At 41.9% G+C, this 15485-nt stretch overlaps 1 protein-coding gene across 1 annotated transcript in view; it reads right to left on the bottom strand.

Moving 5' to 3' along the window:
• capzb (capping actin protein of muscle Z-line subunit beta) overlaps positions 1-15485 on the bottom strand; it is a 108200-nt gene that overhangs the window by 80876 nt on the left and 11839 nt on the right. The window lies entirely within an intron of this gene.

Raw genomic sequence — 15485 nt, 5'->3', positions numbered from 1 at the left:
ATCTGTACCCATGGTCATAGAAACGTAGACAATTTGCATTTATATAAGACTTTGTTTAAAAAAAAAAGTAGGCAGACAGATTAAATTGAGTAACTACAGACCAGAGTGTTAAATGTGAGCAAACTCTTCAAATCTATAATTTGACATCAAGTGACCATTTACAGATGCATATGATGTCCAAGGCCAGCCAACTTGGATCTGACAAAGGCAAAGTGATTGATAGACTTAAATGACATTTTTTAAAGAAACAAATAAATTATGCAGATAAAGGGAATGCAATAGATGCAGTAAAATACTGTGGATCAGAGAACAGATTAGAAGCTGGGTATCCTGCGATGAGTGACTCACCTCCTGACTCCCCAAGTCACCACCACCTATAGGCACAAATCAGGAGTGCGATGGAATATTCTCCACTTGCCTATATGGGTGCAGCTGTACTCAAATGTTCTCACCATCCAGGACAAAGCAGTCCATTTGATCAACAGCCCATGCACAACATAAAGATCTACTCCCTCCACCACTGGTGCACTATGGCCACTGTGTGTACTACCTACAGCATACACTGGCGTAATTCAGCAAGTATTCTTCAAGAGCACCTCCCAAACCTGCAGTCCCTACCACCTAGAAGGACAGGGCTGCAGGCACATGGAACATCAGCACCTCCAAGTTCTACTCCATATTCTCCACATACCATCCTGACTTGGCCATATGTTGCTGTTTCTACATTGTTGCCAGGTCAAAATCCTGGAACTCCCTACCCAACATCACTGTGAGAGTGCCTTTACCACATGGACTGCAGCAATTTCAGAATGCAGCTCACCACCACCTTCTTAAAGGCAACTTGAGATGGGAAATTGGGAAACCGCCTTCTGGAATGTGCCTTTGCAAAGCAGGTGTGGAAAGAGATGCTTTTGTCGAAGTTCATCCCAAGCAGCTCGGTAACACAGGAGTCTGTGCTCTGCGGGCTGTTCCCAGGGACGCACACCGAGACAAACATCAACTGCTGCTGGAGGATTACAATTCGGTGAAAGACGCCCTTTGGTCTGCCTGAAACTTGCTGGTCTTCCAGCGCAAAGAGTTGTCCGTGACTGAATGTTGCAGAGTGGCACATTCCAAGGTCCAGGACTACGTGCTGAGGGACGCACTAAAGCTTGGGGCAGCCATAGCAAAGGCTCAATGGGGAAAGACCACTGTGTAAGGTCCCCCCACCAAACTGAACTGAGGGGCTGGATTCATGGGAAACCCCTTGAACTGTATCGGGAAAATTTTGTGTGCTGTAAAATGTAAAAATGTATCTGGCATGACAAATGAAATGGAAGGGTTGTGATGCAACTCATGATTGTATAGAAGGAAACGGACAGCCTTTGCACTGTTTGTATTTTTGACTTGGTGCTGTTTGGTAATGTATTTTTTTTTTATTTACAGATTTTTATGAATAAAGTATATTTTGGAAATAAAAAATAAATAAATAAATGCTGGCCTTGCTAGCAACTCCTATACCCCAAGAATGAATGAAAAAACATATGCATATATTTTCAGAAGGAGCTCAATAAGTTGTCACACAGGAAGCCTATAAGAAAAATTCAGACATACAAGAAGAAATGCAACAGCATGGATAAAAGTTGGTTAAATGGTAGGAAACAAAGTAACTGTTAGTGGGTGTTGCTTAATTTGAAGAGTCAGAAATAGTATACCTTGGGAATAAGTGCTGGGTCCAATTTGTTTAAAATATATGCAGATAATGTGGCAGTGAGCATAGGAAGTACAAAATCAAAATTTGCTGATGGCAAAGGTAGAAAACATCTAGCAAACTAACGAGAAATAAAAAATACTTCAGGAGGACAAAGACAGGTGAGCAGAATGGGCAGACAGATGGCAAATTCAAATTAATACAAAAGTGTCAAGTAATGCATTTTTGGAGGAAAATAGACAGGGACTAGAATAGTTAGGTGCTTGATGGCTGGCACAGACACAATGGGCCAAAGGACCTGTTTCTGTGTTGTATAACTATGACTCTATAATTCTTTAGTTAAAAGTTATTTAATTTTCAGTTATTATAGGAGTCAAAGGAAATAAGCAATGATACAACAGGATCTTTGTACAGAATCATATGACTCGAAACAATTGTATTATTTCACCTCCATAACATCGCCCCTGTCTCAGCTCATTGGATGAAACCCTCATTCATACCTTTGTTACCTCTGGACTTGACTATTCCCATGCACTCCTGGCTGGTCTCCGACATTCTATGCTCTGTAAACTTGAGGTCATCCAAAACTCTGCTGTCCGTGTCTTAACTCGCACCAAGTCATGTTCCTCTATCACCCCTGTCCTCGCTGACCTATACAGGCTCCCAATCAAGCAACACCTTGATATTAAAATTCTCATCCTCGTTTTCAAATCCATCCATTTCCTCTCCTCTCCCTATCTATGTAATCTCCTCCAGCCCCACGACCCTCCAATTCTGGCCTCTTGTGCATCCCTGATTTTAATTGTTCCACCCTTGCTGGCTGCGCCTTCAGTTGCCTAGGCACCAAGCTCTGAAATACCCTCCTACACCTCTCCATCTCGCTTTCCTCCTTTGCTGCAATTTTATAGGGTTTTGCTGAGACCACATCTGGAGTACTGTGTGCAGTTTTGGTCTCCACATTTAAAGGAAGGATATACTTCCATTGGAGGCCGTACAGCGAAGGTTCACTAGATTGGTCCCTGGGATGAGAGGCTGAGTAAATTGGGCCTATATTTGCTGGAGTTTAGAAGAATGAGAAGCGATCTCATTGCAACATACAATATTCTGAAGGAGCTGGATAGGGTGGCTGAGAGATTGTTTCCGCTGGTCGAAGATTGAGGGAGCTAGGGCTTTTCTCATTGGAGCGATGAAGAATGAGAGGTGACTTGATAGAGGGGTACAAGATGATGAGAGGCATAGATAGAGTGGATAGTCAGAGACTTTTTCCCAGGGTGGAAAGGGCTATCACCAGGGGGCATAATTTTAAGGTGATTGGAGGAAGGTTTCGGGGAGATGTCAGAGGTAGGTTCTTTACACAGAGAGTGGTGGGTGCATGGAATGCGCTGCCAGCGGTGGTAGTAGAAGCAGATACATTAGAGGCATTTAAGCGACTCTTGGATAGGTACATGGATGATAGTAGAATGAAGGGTAGGTAGTTAGTTTGATCTTAGAGTAGGTTAAAGGTTCGGCACAACATTGTGGGCCGAAGGGCCTGTACTGTTCTATGTTCTAATGTAAAACACAGCAGCACAGTCTCAGTATATGGGGCCAATCATTTAGGACTGAGATGAGGAGAAATTTCTTCACTCAAAGGATTGTGAATCTTTGGAATTCTCTACCCCAGAGGTTGTGGATGCTCCATCTTTGAATACATTTAAGGCTGGAATAGACAGATTTTTTGATCTCTCAGGAAATCAGGGGATATGGCGAGTGGGCAGCAAAGTGGAGTTGAAGCCTAAGATCAGCCATGATCGTACTGAATAGCGGAACAGACTCAACGGGTCATATGGTCTACTCCTGCTCCTATTTCTTGTGTTGTGTTCTTGTTGGTTAAGACACTCCTTAAAACCTACCTCTTTGACCAAGCTTTTGGTCATCTGACCAAATATCTCCTTATGTGACTCGCTTTCATACTTTGTTTTATAATGCTACAGTGAAGCGCCTTGGGACATCTTATTACATTAAAGGCACAGTATAAATTTAACTTGTTGTTCACTGTATGCTACAGTTCTATAGTACATTCTATGTACATTCTCCACAGAATGGCGACTCCTGCTCCCAGCACTTGCCAAGAAACACTGGTTAGTTAACAGGACACCACAAGGATAGGCTGGAATGTCTCAGAGTAATATATAAAATGATTTAGATTATATTAAGTAGCAATAACGTGTCTGTCAAATAACCTTTGCATTTGAGGCCTCAAAACAAACTTAAAAACTGGTCGAGCAGTGAACACAATCTCTGGAATGCTTAACGTGCCAAGGCCTGTACTATAGCAATGACGCACACATGATCCGTTCCAGGTGTGCAACTGAGTCTTGATCCCAACAGAAATCAGGATCATTTAGATAAACATAATTATTTAGGACATTCTGTGCTCTTTAAGTTGAGCCCTGGGTTGAACCAAATTGAAAAATGTAATGGATAATAACTGCCCCGAGGCACAGCTGTACTTATCTAATTCATTTCCTGTCCCACAAAGTAATTTCATCCATAAATCCCATTATATTCTCTTTACAAACAAACTTTACCAGGGTCCTTCATCAGTGAAAAGTGCCAATGCAAACTGAACAGTGCCCACCAACTATAATGTTGAATCAGAATCCAGCAATAACTATCATGCTCCCAACTATCTGATAAGTTTACTTCTTACTTTAACTTATATATTAAAAAAATTAGGCAGCTCCTTCACATGAGAACCTGGTGGGAGCAAGAGGAAGAGTCACTGCTGGTTACCTGGAATCAGTCCAGCCACTAGAAATGTCAAAATTTTGATTTATTAATAAAACGATAATGTAGTTAACCAAAAGCAAAGTATTAGCCTTGTGTTCCAATTAAACATTATGCACCCAGTAATTCATATAGTTTGCTGTGAGCTGAAACAAATCAGTGGAACAGGTCAGCACAGAATAAAAATCTTACACTAAATACAAAAATCAGGAAGGCTTTTGTGTGCAACTACTTTGTCTATGAGCACCCAATAGCCATATGCAAACTTTAAAACAGTCAATTTAAACAGAAATTAAAGATCCAACTCCAGAAACAAGAATAGCCTACACAGTTGTTCTCACTGGTGCAGCTAGAAAGCAGCATCAACCACAAGCTGACAAACTATCTAAAAGGAAATCTTAAACCAAAATTAGTGCCCAAGGGAAAGAAATATAGTTAAGACTTGCATACACATATAAAGAAAATGCAGTTTCTCAAGTTTAATTCTGTTCATTTTCCTTAACCAATTTCATATGTAGCTCACTTAGGATTGTTACACCAGCTGTATTCCAGCACTACCAACTGAATTTTGCTTAGAAGTATTTTCACAAACTTGCAAAACCACCTTAAAGACTTAGACTTGCTGAGCGTCCTGTTCTGAGTCACAAGTAGCAGTCACATCCTCTTCACTTAATTTGTAGCAGGTGGCATATTTTCTACAGAACAAATTTAAATAAGTACAAGACACCATAAACACATAGCACTGGAGCTGTCACTCATACCATTATTCAGTCTGAAAGTTGTACCTGGATTTTAAATATGTAGACATTAGCTACTTTTCCAGAGATTCAGAAGATGTTGTGCATTGCAAAAACAACCAAGTTTTGATTTCTAACCACAATGTTTGTCATATAACCCATCACAATACCAGAGCAAACCTCCAGTATGGTTTGAATAGGCCTGCAGAAAACAATACTTCATAATAGCCAAGTCTGAACAATGCATAAAGAGCATTTTAAACATACTAATCGGCCAATCGAAGCTTGATCCCTAACCAAAGGAAAGAAAATTGCACATTCATCTGCTCTGCTAAAAGATCACAGTACAATGCCATACACCCATGAAATCTGTAATTGTAATAGCAACACCTCAGACTCTATCTTTAAAGCCTTATTACCTGCTCAGATAAATTGAACACACACTTCAGATAAAGCATTAACACAGAAATTTAACACCAAATACATTTGAGTCAACCTGTCGCAGCTGATTTAAAGGACTTTTTCAGTTGAATTTTAGCCAGCATAATTTAGTTGTAGTAAAATACAAGCAAAAAAATAACCAAAAATGTCTAACTTTTCTGGAACAGTTTTGGCCAAAAAACTGCAAAACTAGCATTATGGGAATGGGGAATCAGTACAACTACAGATTTTAACATGGTAGCTCTAAGGCAGACAAAACATTTCACCCATTGACTTTCTGCAGGTAGAAATTATGGAGAAGCTTCATAAGGGGACAATGAAGCCATTTATAGGATTAAGCGAGGAGACGAGGAGAAATTAGGTACTTCAAGGGATAACGAATTGCATACAAATGAATACACATCATCTTTTATTCATTCATTTATTAACAGGATGTGGGTGTCACTGGCAAGGTCAGCATTTAGTTTCCATCCCTAATTGCCCTTGAGAAGGTAACTGGTGGCGAGCCACTTTCTTGAACCACTGCAGTCTGTGTGGTGAAGATATTCCCACAGTGCAGTTAGGGAGGGAGTTCCAGGATTTTGACCCAGCGATAATGAATGAACAGTGACCTATTTTGACGCAAGGATGGTGTGTGACTTGGAGGGGAACGTCCAACCCGTGCTGTTCCCATGTGCCTGCTGCCCTTGTTCTTAATGCAGATCATAGAGGTCGCAGGTTTGGAAGGTGCCTGTCGAAGAGGTCTTGAAATCTTGGTGAGTTGCCACAGTGCATCTTCTAAATCATAGAATGGTTACAGCACAGGAGGCTGACATTCAGCCCACCATGTCTGTGCTGGGTCTCTAGAAGAGCTACTCACCTAGTCCCACTGCAAATATTTTCTGTTTGGATAATTATCCAGATGGTCGCATTGCAGCCAAAGTGCACCAGTGGTGAATGGTGTGAATGTCTAAGGCGGGGTGTCAATCAAATGGGCTGCTTTGTCTGGGATGCTGTTGAGCTTCTTGAGCTGCACTCATCCAGGCAAGTGGAGAACACACCTGACTTGTGTCTTGTAGGTGGTGGAAGGGCTTTGGGAAGTCAGAAGACAAGTCAGTCACTCCAGGATACCCAACCTCTGACCTGCTCATGTAGCCATAGTATTTTTGTGGCTGGTCCAGTTAAGATAGAAACATGGAAAATTTACAGCACAGGAGGCCAGTCAGACTATCATGTCTGTGCCAGCCAGAAAAGTCATGTACAGGTACTAACAGCCAACATACCCTCTACTTTCTTCTTGGAGCACATGGGCAATTTATTTAAGGGTACGGCCCCTTTAAATTCTTTTCTGCAACCATGCACATGTGGTAACTTAAAGGAGCCGACTTATGCGTGGCCTGCGAGAGAACTTTTGGGTTGCCATACAATCGCATAGCTTAGAGGGAACATTGCTAATGGCCCTCAGCTTGGGTAGCTATTGTTCACATTGTGGAGCTCACTATTTCACAGGCAGTTTCATCTTCCGTCAACAAAATAACTTTATTCATGCCCAGGTTCTCATGCACCTTCTGCATTGCTTTTGCTGCCTTATTTGAAAAGTCTAGGCAGTTTCTGCTTAAGGCCGAGGTGATCAATAATTAACCTTTCATGTCTTGATGTTCATTGAGCATAGTTTTAAACTCTGCTGCCCTAGAGCAGGATTTTCATAATCCAGACACACAGGGGCACGCCCACCCAGGCAGGCACGCACACACACACATCCACCCTGCCCCCGGCAGGTGCGCACACCGACACACATTCCCCACTCACCTCTCCCCAGGCAGAGGCACCCGTACCCACCTGTGCGCGCAAGCAGACAAACCCAAATTTGGTGCTGCCAACTGTATTACATCTGCTTCTACCCAAACTGAGATTTACGAATTTAGCATAGACTGGAGTTCGAAACTGGATCTTTGTTGTTTGCAAAGGTCAGTTGTGGAGATTTTACCTCTAAAACATTATACCTTTCTCTTCAAAGAGGAAGATTTAATCCTGTTGGCATACTTGCCCAAAAAGAGTCTTTATGAAGAGTGTGTTTCCCACTGACTGCTGCTGGAAAGTACACACCAAAATGGCGAACACTTGATCTGGTTCAGTTGCTATATCAATCTGGCCCATACCCCACTCCTGCGCTGTTGCCGTCACCCGAACCATTTTCCGATTCATATGGGGATCCAAAATGGACCAGGTCCGAAGGGACACGATGTTCAAACCCAAGGGCGGGAAAAATGTACCCAACGCCGCCCTCATCCCGATGACCACCTTCGTGTGCGGTTGCATCAAGCTGTGTGTAGACCCCCAGTACGCAAACTCCAAGTGTCACTACATGTTGAGGTTCTATCTGTCCCCAGTGTTGCGAAGGATGGGTCCGGTCACATTGCTGCAGAACGCGCCAACCGTGCCGTACCACCTGTCCTTCGTGGAAAAGTTTCTACGGAAAAACACCTTTGACCACCAATCCATCAGGTAGTGGTCTGCACGGAATGTCCTCAAGGTCCTACGGGAAAAGGAGATGGTGGACCCGGTCAGATGGTTCCCTGACCAGACTGCCAGGAATCCCTCATCACCAGAACTTTCAAACAAGCACCAAGATCTAGCTTGGCTGGTGGTGAGAAGAGCCCTCCCTGTCAGATCATTCCTGCACACCCGGAGTCTCACACCCGCTGCACAATGCCCTCGAAGTGGCTGCGGTGGGGAAGAGACGGTTGCCCACCTCTTTCTGGAATGTGGCTTCGCAAAGTAAGTGTGGAAAGAGATGCAGTGGTTTTGGTCGAGGTTCATCCCAAGCAGCTCTGTAACACAGAAGTCTGTGCTCTACGGGCTGTTCCCAGGGACGCACACTGAGACAAACATCAACTGCTGCTGGAGGACTATCAACTCAGTGAAAGTCGCCCTTTGGTCTGCCCAAAACTTGCTGGTTTTCCAGCGCAGAGAGTTGTCCATGACCGAATGTTGCGGACTGGCACATTCCAAGGTCCAGGACTACGTGCTGAGGGACGCACTAAAGCTTGGGGCAGCCGCGGCAAAGGCTCAATGGGGAAAGACTACTGTGTAAGGTCCCCCCCACCAAGCTGAACTGAGGGGCTGGACCAATGAAAAACCCCTCAACTGTATCCAGAAAATATTTGGCTTGCTGTAAAATGTACATAGCATGTAAAATGAAATGGGAGGGTTGTGAGGCAACTCACTCCTGTATTGAAGGAAACTGATTTCTTTTGCACTCCTTGTATTTTTTGACTTTGTGCTTTTTGGAACTGTTTGGTAATGTATTTTTTTTTTTTTACAGTTTTTTATGAATAAAGTATATTTTGGAATTTAAAAAAAATCACAACAACTCCAAATAGCCAAACAGAACCTAGGATCACACAAAGATAGGGCACTTGGGCAAGGGTCACTGTCAGCTATGAAACTGTATCCTAGCTTAAGTCAGTACTATCGGGAGAGGAAAGGAAGTAAACTGAGAAGGAGGAACCCAAGACACTCACTTATCGAACAAGTATATCATAGTATTGTAACACAACCATTTCCAACCTTGCCTCAGTCCACCTGCTGCTCATAAGATCATAAGAAATAGGAGCAGGAGTAGGCCATTTGGCCTCTCAAGCCTGCTCTGCCATTCAATAAGATCATGGCTGATCGGATTGTGGCCTTAACCACTTTCCTGCTTGCCCCCCCTAACCCTCGACTCCCTGTCGAGCAAAAATCTGTCCAATTCAGCCTTGAATATATTCAATTACCCAATCTCCACTCCTCTTTGGGGAAAAAGAATACCAAAGATTAACGACCCTCAAAGAAGGAATTCTTCTTCATCTCCATCTTAAAATGATATTAAACATTTTGAAACTGTTCCCCTAGTTCTAGATTCCCCCAGAAGAGGAAACATCCTCTTAGCAACTACCTATCAAGCCCCCTCAGAATCTCATTCTTCCATACTCCCAACGTATAGGCCCAACCTGCTCAAACTTTCCTAAGACAACACCTTCATCCCAGGAATCAGCCTAATGAACCTTCTCTGAACTGCTTCCAATCCAAGCATATCCCTCCTTAAGGCCACATAAATTGTACGCAGTACTCCAGGTGCAGTCTCAGCAATGCCCTGTACAGTTGTAGCAAGACTTCCTTCTTTTTATACTCCATCCCCTTGCAATAAATGCCAATATTCCATTTGCTTTCCTAATTACTTGCTGTACCTGCATGCTACCTTTTTGTGATTCATGTACAAGGACACCCAGATCCTTTTGTACTGCAGCATTCTGCAGTCTCCATGCAAATAATATCCTGCTGTGGGCAACCACACATTTTCCCACATTATACTCCGTTTGCCAAACTTTTGACCAGTCTCTTAGCCTTCGATATCTCTTTGCAGAAACTTTGTGTCCTCCTCACAACTTGCTTTTCAACCTGTTTGTATCATCTGCAAATTTGGCCACAATACATTCAGTCCCTTTGTCCAAGTCATTAATATAGATCGTAAATAGTGGAGGCCCCAGCACTGACCCCTGTGGCACTCCACTAGTTACAGTTGCCGACCCGAAAATGTCCCATTTATCCTGACTGTTTCCTGTTAAGTTAGCCAATCCTCTATCCATGCTAATATATATTACGCCCCGCCCCCCAACACCATGAGTTCCGATCTTGTGTAGCGACCTTTTATGTGGCTAAAACCCTCATCCATGCTTTTGTTACCTCCCAACTTGACTATTCAATGCTCTTCGTGCTAGTCCCCCAGATTCTACTTTCCATAAACTTGAGCTCATCCAAAACTTTGCTGCTACAACCTAACTTGCAACAAGCCCTGTTCAGCCAGCATCCCTGTGATTGCTAACAAATATTGGCTCCCAATTCACCAATACCTCAAATTTAAAATTCTCATCCTTGTATCCAAATGGATGCATTGACTCACCCTTACCTATCTTTATAGCCTCCCCCAGCTCTATAACCCTCAAAGAATTCTGTGTTCCTCCAGTTCTGGTCTCTTGTGCATCTCTCTAACATTTCCTTCAGTCCACTTTTGTGCCCGTACCTTCAGCTGCCGAGGCCCCAAGCTCCAGAATTCTCTCCATATACCCCTCTGCCTCCCAAATCTCTCTCCTCCTTTAAAATGTTCCTGAAAACCTACCTCTGACCAAGATTTTCGTCACTTGTTAACGTCTCCTTCTGTAGCACTATGTCAAATTTTGTCTGACTGCTTCTGTGAAGGGCATTAAGATCTTTTACTACATTAAATGCACTGTATAAATGCAAGTTATCATGAGACCCACCCTGTTCTGACAGTCTGATTACCAGATGCAAGATCCCAGACATGTTTTATCAGCTCCTTAGATGGCTGGGCATCCTTGAGCAGGGCTACAAATAATCTGTAACTCCACCATAGATTGTAACAGATTTATGGTTAAATTCATAGTTTTGTAGCACAGCATCTTTGCATTTATAACCTAAATCGTAACAGTGCTGGAATTATAACAGATGTAACACATGACTAGTGAAGTGTTTTGTTGCATTCTTTGAGACGAGCATCCCTTTTAGAAGGCCTGGGGAAGAGGGCAGAAAAAGTTCCAGCCAGGTTTCTTACCAGTAACGAAGCTATGTTTCACCAAATCTACATAAAAGGTTTTAAGCATAAAGGTGATGAGTGCATTAATCTTAAGATGTCACAGGCTACCATCTTACTTTGCTGCAAACATTGCAACTTTACACAATTTTAATACCCAATAAAATTAATGAAGTGTGCAGAAATTAAAAAGCTAAGTTAAATGAGGAAAGAAATTACACTAACTTCACAGCAGTTAGAATTTGTCAGAGTAAAACCGTGAGCTGCTCAAATTGAGTGGTGTTTTTTAACAAGACTACAAATTTTTAATTAAATCAAATTGTCACAGCACTCCTGCTCAACTAGGAGCTGTTTTATGAAATCAGAAGAAAGCATGCAGTAATCCCTGGAACATACAACTAACTGGTACTTGCTTCCACAGCACCGGTCACACAAATGCAGTATGGAATACTATCATATTAATAGGTTGACTTCACCACAAAGAACAAAATAGATGGCAGTCTTTGTGACATCTTGAGTGTAGGAATACAGAAAGGTCCTTCAATGCTGCTCATCATCCAATTTCTTCCCCTTACTCTTGAAAAGAGCAACTCATGCAGGAGACAGCTCAACAGACATTAGCACTTAACTGTAATTTGGGCAAATGATGTGTGTGTATGCAAGCTTGGACAAAAAGTATGGTGTACAATTAGACCTGGCTTATGAACTAGCCTCATCTTGCATTGTTCAACTACTTCTAATTTCCAGAGATCACTGGGCACCAATCAGTAGTAAGGACACCAACACTCCACACTCTAACCTTTTTCCCAGCACAAAGCAAGACTTGAACTTGCACCATCCTGATCTATAGGGCTTGGTATCAAACCATGTAATGTATCTATCCACAGAAAGCGGACAACTCCTGTATGGAATGTATAGTGCTCTAAATCTTGATCTTTGAATTGCTCTGCATTTAGGTGATTTTATATTTAGAAAATATTGAATGAACACATCACAATGCTAGAATCCAGATAGAACTCTCCAGCACCAATGTCACAGCCAAAATTCTAACTGGTCAAAGATCAAATTCACCTCAATTGAAATTTGTCCAATATGTTTCCTGAAAATACAATCACTACTACCAGTTAAACTTAAAGGATGGAGACCAGATATTAAACATTTAAAAACATGGATGCAGTCATCTATTTTACAAAAAAGGATCAAGTTCTGCTCCAGGGAACAGCTATACTCATCAGTGTAACATTTGAAAAGGAGCAAATTCTTTTCCTGATGTTTGACCAAGGAGTGCTGATAATCTCTAGGAATACGGATTTGGTGCAACAAGAGAGTCCGAATGATTAAAAAACTAAATAACCTTGATAAGAATCAATGATCCATGATGTTCAAGTTTCTACTGTATAAACTAGTCAGCAGCACTTCCCCAGATGAGATCATCAGCACAACTTAGAAATTTTATAGCAAAAAGGATGTTCATATTATTTACAAGAAATTTTGAAAACAGCTGGATATGAGATCCTAAATTTAACTGATCTGTTGATCGTGCATGCCACAACACTCAGAATTTAACATTCCAGGTGGAGAATTTAATCAACCTAAGCCACATTCACAAGATTTAGTCACTGCTGCCAAGGAATGGGTTGACCATTAACAACAACTTGCATTTATATAGCACCTTTAATGCAGTGAAATATTCCAAGGCAGTTCACAAGAGTATCAAAACAAAAATTTGACACAAAATCACATAAGGAAATATTAGGGCAAATGACCAAAAGCCTGGTCAAAGAGGTAGGTTTTAAGGAATCTCTTAAAAGGAGAAAGAGAGAGGTTTACGGAGAGAATTCTAGAGCTCAGGGACTGCGCAGGTAAAATCACGGCCGCTAATGGTAGAGCAATTAAAATTGGGGATGCACGAGAATCCAGAATTTGCGGAGCACAGTTCTCAGAGGGTTGTAGGGTTGAAGGAGGTTACAAATTTAGGGAGGGGCCAAGGCCATGTAAGGATTTGAAAAAAGATGAGTTTTAAAACTGAAGCATTGCTGCAACGGATGCCAATGTAGGTCAGCGAGTACAGGGTGATCGGTAACGGGACTTGGTGCACGTTAGGATACTGGTAGCAGAGTTTTGGAAGAGCTCAAGTTTATAGAGGGTGGATTAAGTGCATATAAGCATAGAATCAAACAGCACAGAAGGCAGCCATTGGTGTGAGGTTACAGTGGGGAGGAGAAAGGAAAGGCAAGAGTGCACTTTTAAACCAATCAGCTTGGTTTCCCTTATTTTTCATTCTTAAATCCACACTTTAAATTACTTCTGACCTTTCTCACTGCACAATGTTTGGGTGCTCAAAGTTTTCCTCACCTGAACTTATATAGTGGCATCGGTAAACAGAAACACGAAGCTTAACTATTGTGCTAGATCGGTGGGGTAGTGGGGGGGGGGGGGGGGGGGGGGGGGAAGATAAACAGGGATATGAATTAGGTGCTTTCATGGAGAATCCAGTCCTTACTCTCAAGCAGGGATCAACAGTGTTGGGAAGAACGGGGAGAAAGAGATAGTCCAAGATGGAACAATCATAGATAGATGCTGAACAGACTGGGCTTGGTGAGTTGACAGGGCTTGATGGGTTGAATGACCTCTCTTGCTCTAGACCTTTTATTCCTGACGAAGTCCATATCCCCCACCTGTTTTAAGGTTAAACAATATCTTAAAGGATCATTAATGAGCTTTTACAGTACATAAAAGCATTTATCCAGGGTTAAACAAAATAAAAGTCAGATTCACAGTGGTAAGCATTACAAATATTACCCTATCCCTCTTATGCTTGGGAAAAGATCCAGAACAAAATTCCAGCACAGAACTAGTGCTTGTATTTCTTGACTGTCCATGTGTACCAAGATTTCAAATATGTCTTTATAGTTTTTATCAAATAATATGTATATGTTAAACCTAGAGGAAAAGCAGTTTATAGAAGCAAGACATATAATTATAATTCTGTTTCTTACACGATCTACTTCCTCTTTCTATAGGCCTACATTACACAAGCTTTCCACTGTGGCTCAGTCAAGGAGAAACTTCACATAAGCACAAAGATGAGACACACCAACAAAATAAGCAAATTTCTGTCATTAGTTCATATAAATGCTTTCCACAATTTTCTTTCATTTTCAATAAGTTGTAAGTTTTAAGTAGTATATGAATATGGATCCATGTCAATCGAAACAAATACAATGCTGATAGGGTACCCCTAAATCTAAATATGAAAGAAAACTGCTCCACAAGTATCCCTCACAGCAGAGTAAAGGAACACAAGAAGATGGGAAGAAAATTCACCTAATCACAATGGAAGGTACAATCTTCCTCCATTTATTATCTTCTATATTGCTGAAAATAGAGACATGTCGAAGCATTTCGTCTTGCACTCATCAAGTCAATCACAAGAATAACCAATGTAAGGGAAAACAATTACTTATACTGCATGAAAAGTTGCCATTTAACTTAAGTACAATCTGCTCAACTTTGGAAAGCAATATTTAGTTGCCTCCGATTTGACCAAATCTCTGGGATTAGCATGCGTCTTGGTGATCACCAAACCCAAGATCAACATAAAACCGCCGTCAGAATCCTTCTTAACAGGAGATAGAAGCACCTTCTCTGAAAACTACTACTAGGGCAGATCCTCAATTAGCGGTTGCTGGAATCTGTTAACAAGGAACCCAATACCCAACTAACCTGACAGTTAGTTGAAAGTGGGTGTTAACAAACCAGCTAAGAAATGATGCCACTAAAGGCAACCATTTGTTAACATTTCCCAACTTATCATGAGGGGAAATTTATGATCTAGGAGCAGGAGGCGGCCACTTGGCCCCTCAAGCCTGCTCTGCCATTCAATAAGATCATGGCTCATCTGTTTGTAACCTCAACTCCACATTCTTGTCTACCCTCAATAACCTTTCGCCCCCTTGCTTATCAAGAATCTATCTCTGCCTTAAAAATATCTAAAGACTCTGCTTCCACTGCCTTTTGAGGAAGAGAGTTCCAAAGACTCATAACCCTCTGAGAGAAAGAATTTCTCCTCATCTCTGTCTTCAAGGGGCGACTTTGCAAGTTCTCCCTGTGACCGCGTGGGTTTCCGCTGGGTGATCCGGTTTCCTTCCACAGCCAAAGACTTGTAGGTTAATAGGTAAATTGGCCATTGTAAATTGCCCCTAGTATAGGTAGGTGGTAGGAGAATTGAGGGAAGATGGGGGATGTGATCGGGAATATGGAATTAATGTAGGATTAG

Source organism: Heterodontus francisci, chromosome 37 (assembly GCF_036365525.1).
Source record: "Heterodontus francisci isolate sHetFra1 chromosome 37, sHetFra1.hap1, whole genome shotgun sequence".
In the NCBI taxonomy this organism is placed as follows: domain Eukaryota; kingdom Metazoa; phylum Chordata; class Chondrichthyes; order Heterodontiformes; family Heterodontidae; genus Heterodontus; species Heterodontus francisci.
Note: the sequence above shows the minus strand (reverse complement) of the source record. Positions and strands in the feature narration are given on the sequence as shown.